Genomic DNA, 6,044 nt, shown 5'->3' with positions numbered 1-6,044 from the left:
CTTAAAAAATTTGTTACTTAAAAACAGTTACTTAATTTTACTACAGTGGCGGGATGCAGCTCTCGTGTGTGAATAAAAAAATCAAGAATGATGTTCAAGTTCTGACAAAAGATATTATATTTTATAGTTTCTTCTCTTAAATAATCTGTGTATAAAATTCTTCTAGCAACAATTGGTTTTGAATAATTTTGTGTTATTATTCATCTTCCATTTCCATTACAGCTAGTTCAGTCTCATAAGTGCTCTTTCGACATCTTGTACTGCGAATGACATGTAACAATATTTGTTTTCCACTTTTGATAGACAAGTGAGCTTGTTGCACATTTGCCTCATCTTTTATATAAAAAATATTTTATTTCAATTAACATTCACAGAGTCTGAGCTTGAAAAAAAATCAATATATTCAACACTTTACTATAAAACGGTTTTTTCCAAATGATTTCATAGTAAGTAAACATTATAAGAATCATGTCGAGCTAACGATAATATTTTTATTAGCACCCAAATAACCTTCACCATATATCTATCTCGAGATACTAATATAATTATGTGGATAGTTACATAAGTTATATAAGTAACTGCAATAGATAGAAGTCGTGACTTCAAGTTGTCATTTCCTAACGGAGTCCGGTGAACGAGTCAGAGTCACATAATGTGGGATTTAAACAAAATATTGTTTGCCCGTGCCGTCGTCAGCACTCACCACGTAGAGATACTTACGTTCAAAACATGTATTATAATATAGCAAGCCTACCAACTAACACCGAAGTAACTTACACAATGTATATTGTATCTTACACAACGTATATTGTATCTTACACAATGTATATTGTATCTTACACAATGTATATTGTATCTTACACAATGTATATTGTATCTTACACAACGTATATTGTAACTTACACAACGTATATTGTATCTTACACAACGTATATTGTATCTTACACAATGTATATTGTATCTTACACAATGTATATTGTATCTTACACAATGTATATTGTATCTTACACAACGTATATTGTAACTTACACAACGTATATTGTATCTTACACAACGTATATTGTATCTTACACAATGTATATTGTATCTTACACAATGTATATTGTATCTTACACAATGTATATTGTATCTTACACAACGTATATTGTATCTTACACAACGTATATTGTATCTTACACAACGTATATTGTATCTTACACAACGTATATTGTATCTTACACAATGTATATTGTATCTTACACAACGTATATTGTATCTTACACAACGTATATTGTATCTTACACAATGTATATTGTATCTTACACAACGTATATTGTATCTTACACAATGTATATTGTATCTTACACAATGTATATTGTATCTTACACAACGTATATTGTATCTTACTATTGTATCTTACACAATGTATATTGTATCTTACACAACGTATATTGTATCTTACACAACGTATATTGTATCTTACACAATGTATATTGTATCTTACACAACGTATATTGTATCTTACACAATGTATATTGTATCTTACACAATGTATATTGTATCTTACACAACGTATATTGTATCTTACACAACGTATATTGTATCTTACACAACGTATATTGTATCTTACACAACGTATATTGTATCTTACACAATGTATATTGTATCTTACACAACGTATATTGTATCTTACACAATGTATATTGTATCTTACACAATGTATATTGTATCTTACACAACGTATATTGTATCTTACACAACGTATATTGTATCTTACACAACGTATATTGTATCTTACACAACGTATATTGTATCTTACACAACGTATATTGTATCTTACACAATGTATATTGTATCTTACACAACGTATATTGTATCTTACACAATGTATATTGTATCTTACACAACGTATATTGTATCTTACACAATGTATATTGTATCATACAACGTATATTGTATCTTACACAACGTATAATGGCAGCAATATACGTTGTGTATATATATATATATATCGTTCCCCCTTACGGTCCACGGACTTGTCATCTTACTCTCCCGGTTTTTTACTGAGGTATAAAAAACAAAACACAGCGATTCCAATATAATGTTCGACTCTATAACTGATCATCCCCTGGCTGAGTACCATTTCCCGAATGTACATAATTTCATCAGGAACCGATCTCCAAGACTCACATTTAGCTTCTGAGTGACCAAGCGTTGGTTCCCTCTTAACTCTCTTCAAGTAACGTATTAATTTCAATAGTTTATTTCACTTTATTCATGTTCAAAATAATAGCGCAAGTTTATTCATATGTCAATATACAAGAAAATACTAAATTATGTATTTTCTTTGGTTAATGCGAGTGTTACACATTAAAAAAACACTTTTAAAGGATTTAAACGAGTGTAATTGTAACTATCTTTTTACATTAGGTTATTGCGTAAATTTTTATTTTTATTTTAGTTAACTCGACGTTTCAATACCTCGTTTTCAGGGGGATCTGGATTAATTAAATAATAATTTAATACAATTTAATATGTCTCAAAGTTTTATACCATATTTCCTTCACATAAATTTATAATCCGTATTAAATTGCAGGATTCGATTTATAAAATGTAAAATAAAATTTTTATTAATGAGTGACATGTTGAAAAGATAAAAACCCTTTTCGTATATTGTTTTCAGGCAGGAAAAATACAACCTGAAGTTTTAAGCAAATTAATTTGTAATAAAATAATGTTTATTTGTACGTAAGCTGATTGCAATGTCACAATATTACAGTTGCGTGAAATAATTATTGTATATTTATAAAGTTATATAAATAATATATTATGTAAGGGTCAGAATCAAGATTCTTGAATACCAGTCCTGTTGACATTGAAACCTTGTTCAAATAAAATCTGTATCGATTCTGGGTCATACATTTGTGTAAAAAGTGTGTCAATATTATTATTATTATACACGACCACTTCGAGGTGAAAATATCGCCGGTAATAATTATAGCCGTCTAGATACAGATAATTGACTCATAAAGATTATATTTCTAATATATAAAATTCTCGTGTCATGGTGTTAAGCTTTGAACTCCTCCGAAATGGCTTGACCGATTATCATGAAATTTTGAGTGCATATTGGGTAGGTCTGAGAATAGGACAACATCTATTTTTCATCCCCCTAAATGTTAAGGGTGGTCCACACGAAATTTATTTTTTTATTGTTTTTGGCATTTTTTTTTAAATTTAATTGATTATGAGTCAGCATTAAAAAATACATACAACTTCAAATTTTCACCCATCTACAATCAACAGTTACTTTTGTATCGCGATTTTAATATCGGCAATACAACGTTTGCTGGGTCAGCTAGTTTACTATATTAATGTACAAGAATTTTGTACAGTAATATTATAATATACAAAATTTCAGTATTGTTATTTATTTATTTATAACTTTTTATTTTGTGATACGTGCTAAGATAGCAAATTTAAAAAAGTGCTAAAAAATATGAATATACGAAAAAATCAGTAAGTCGGTATGTTTGCCGATAGAAATAAAAACTTAAAATCAAAGGAAATGATAAAATTTTTAAATAATGTGTAGTAGGAGTTGTAACAAGGAGTTCTTATCCGCATATAAGCACTCATTGTTCTATGATTGGCCGTCAAGCTAAAGAATCAGATTATCTCGTATTTTAAATTTAAATATTGACGTGGATGAGAAGACTATCGAATAGTGATTGAATAACGAGACAAAATAGAAATAATGAGAAGTGAAAACGGTCAGCCTTTAGTCTACTATTTAATATTTATAATAAGAATAAGTTAATAATAATTAATAATATATAAGTTAGTTTTATTCTGTACCGGTCCCGCGTGCGAGAGAAGACCCACACGCTACAGTATGTTGTAAGTTAGGTGCCAAACATTTTGTTATTTATAAATTGTCCATTAATTTATGATAAATAAATAGCATACTTATAAAGCGAATAGGAACTAAACAGCTTGAAGCTCTATCTGCAGGATCTACTTTACAGTTGATAACCGGCTCAATGCCAATAATTGCATATTAGGAAATATAACATATTCACTTGAGGTGTCGTTCTAGCAAATCTAAACAGTTTGTCATATTTAAGTGATATTCCTCACTTCTGATATTAAACATACAAATATAATTTCCAGTCCCACATCGCCCATGAACTTTGGTACAAATTAAATGTGTATATTTAATACAAGAAGTGAGGGATGTCACATAAAATATCAAACTGTTTCTTAGATTATATTAAAATGCAAAATATTAATAATTCAACAACAACTCCGCCTGTATCGAGTAGTTTTTTTTTTCAGTGGCCGTAAGTTTATAATTACATTAAATAAACTGCAAAATAACACAATTCTGCTAAATGGCGTCTATATTTGGACAACAAGGACAGTGATTTGGTAAATGTGTACAGAGACCACTTCACTTATAATAGAGTACGGTTTATGTGCGGAACAGTTATATTGAATGAAAGGTCGTGTCTGATGCTCACCTGGGACTGGGACCTCTCATTCATTACATCACTGTGTATTATGAAGGTCAGATCTCTAATCGTCATGATCCTTATCTTATTTTTTGTTGTCCCTTCTTGCACATTTACCGAGTTACTCGAGTATTACTGAGCCTTTTTGATTTGAAAGTTGTAGTGAATTTAATTGTTTATTATCAGAGTAAATATTGTTGAATACATGTAGTTTACATTATTTAATATATTCATATTTGAATAATTAAGAGAAGAGGTGCAACAAACAATAAGTACTTATAAAGTTTTAAAAGGTGCTCGTGGTAGAAGAGATGGATTGTGGGGTCATATTTAAAATCCAAGATGACCGCTTTGCAAACATATTATATACCATATAAGTGTATGTCTAGTGTCTACTATATCGTTAATAAGGAGTAAAATCCATTCGTTTCATATCATTAAATAGATCTGCTGACTCTGTATTATATTTTCATCATTATATAATATTAAAATAATAATATTAATAAAGAATTACCAAAAGAAGCAAATAAGCAAAAATCGAATCCAATTAATGTTGCAAATGGATACAATGAACGCCTTACTGATAGCGACAGTAATTTTAAGTTACAAAGTAGGTACAGTTGGCAGTAAATCGTTCTTGAATCTCTAAAACATTAAAATATTCAGTAGAGGACGGTGAGGACGGCCCACAAGCCGGTATCGATACGACTAGCCCTGTCCCTCTGTTCAGTGAATCTTATTCCACTTTGTTGACAAAGGTTCTCACGAGTACTTAAGTTTCATTCGTCAGGCTCATTAAGATCCTCAGTAAGATTTATTTATTGTTAGTATACTTAGATAGCTTATTTTAATGACACATTATGTGACACAAACTTTAATGTCTGTAATTTTAAGTCGCCGTAATAATTGATATCCTAAGTTAATGTTCATGTTCGTATATTTTTATATATACTTCTATGAGAGTGAGAGACTAGGACCAACTTGTTGGGAGGTTAAAAACTGGCCGGCCCAGTGTATGTGTATTAGTATTTGGAAACTAAAATTAGCACCTTGGAAACGTAGATTCGACTTTACATGAACTAAAATACACATATTACTGACGTTAGACATAAATAAATGGCCGTAAATCGATAGCCGAGGCAATAACACAAACAGACAAATTTGAATTCCTCGAAAAAAATATCCATTAAGGCCCATTTAAAAAAGATTTTAAAATCTATTATAAGAGTTTTAAAAGTAGTTCAGAATATTGTTAAGTTTCTTGTTTCTTCCTAAATAAAATTATAAATTCAATTGGACTACATTCTACCGAGCCATGCGTTTGCTTATTGTTTAAAAGCACTTTTAAATTTTTAAGCATTGTGAATGACACTATGACGAAGATAACAATGTCAACAAAGCAAAATATAATCTTCATATAGTTGGGAAAATATATCACAAAGGCTAAAAAGTAGAAATAAGGCATCTCAAGTTTTTTTAATTTCTCTCTCTCTCTCAATTACATCTATACATATAAATAAAATTGGAGTGTCTGTTTGTAATATTGAAATA

This window comes from Leptidea sinapis, chromosome 26, assembly GCF_905404315.1.
Source record: "Leptidea sinapis chromosome 26, ilLepSina1.1, whole genome shotgun sequence".
NCBI lineage: Eukaryota > Metazoa > Arthropoda > Insecta > Lepidoptera > Pieridae > Leptidea > Leptidea sinapis.
Note: the sequence above shows the minus strand (reverse complement) of the source record.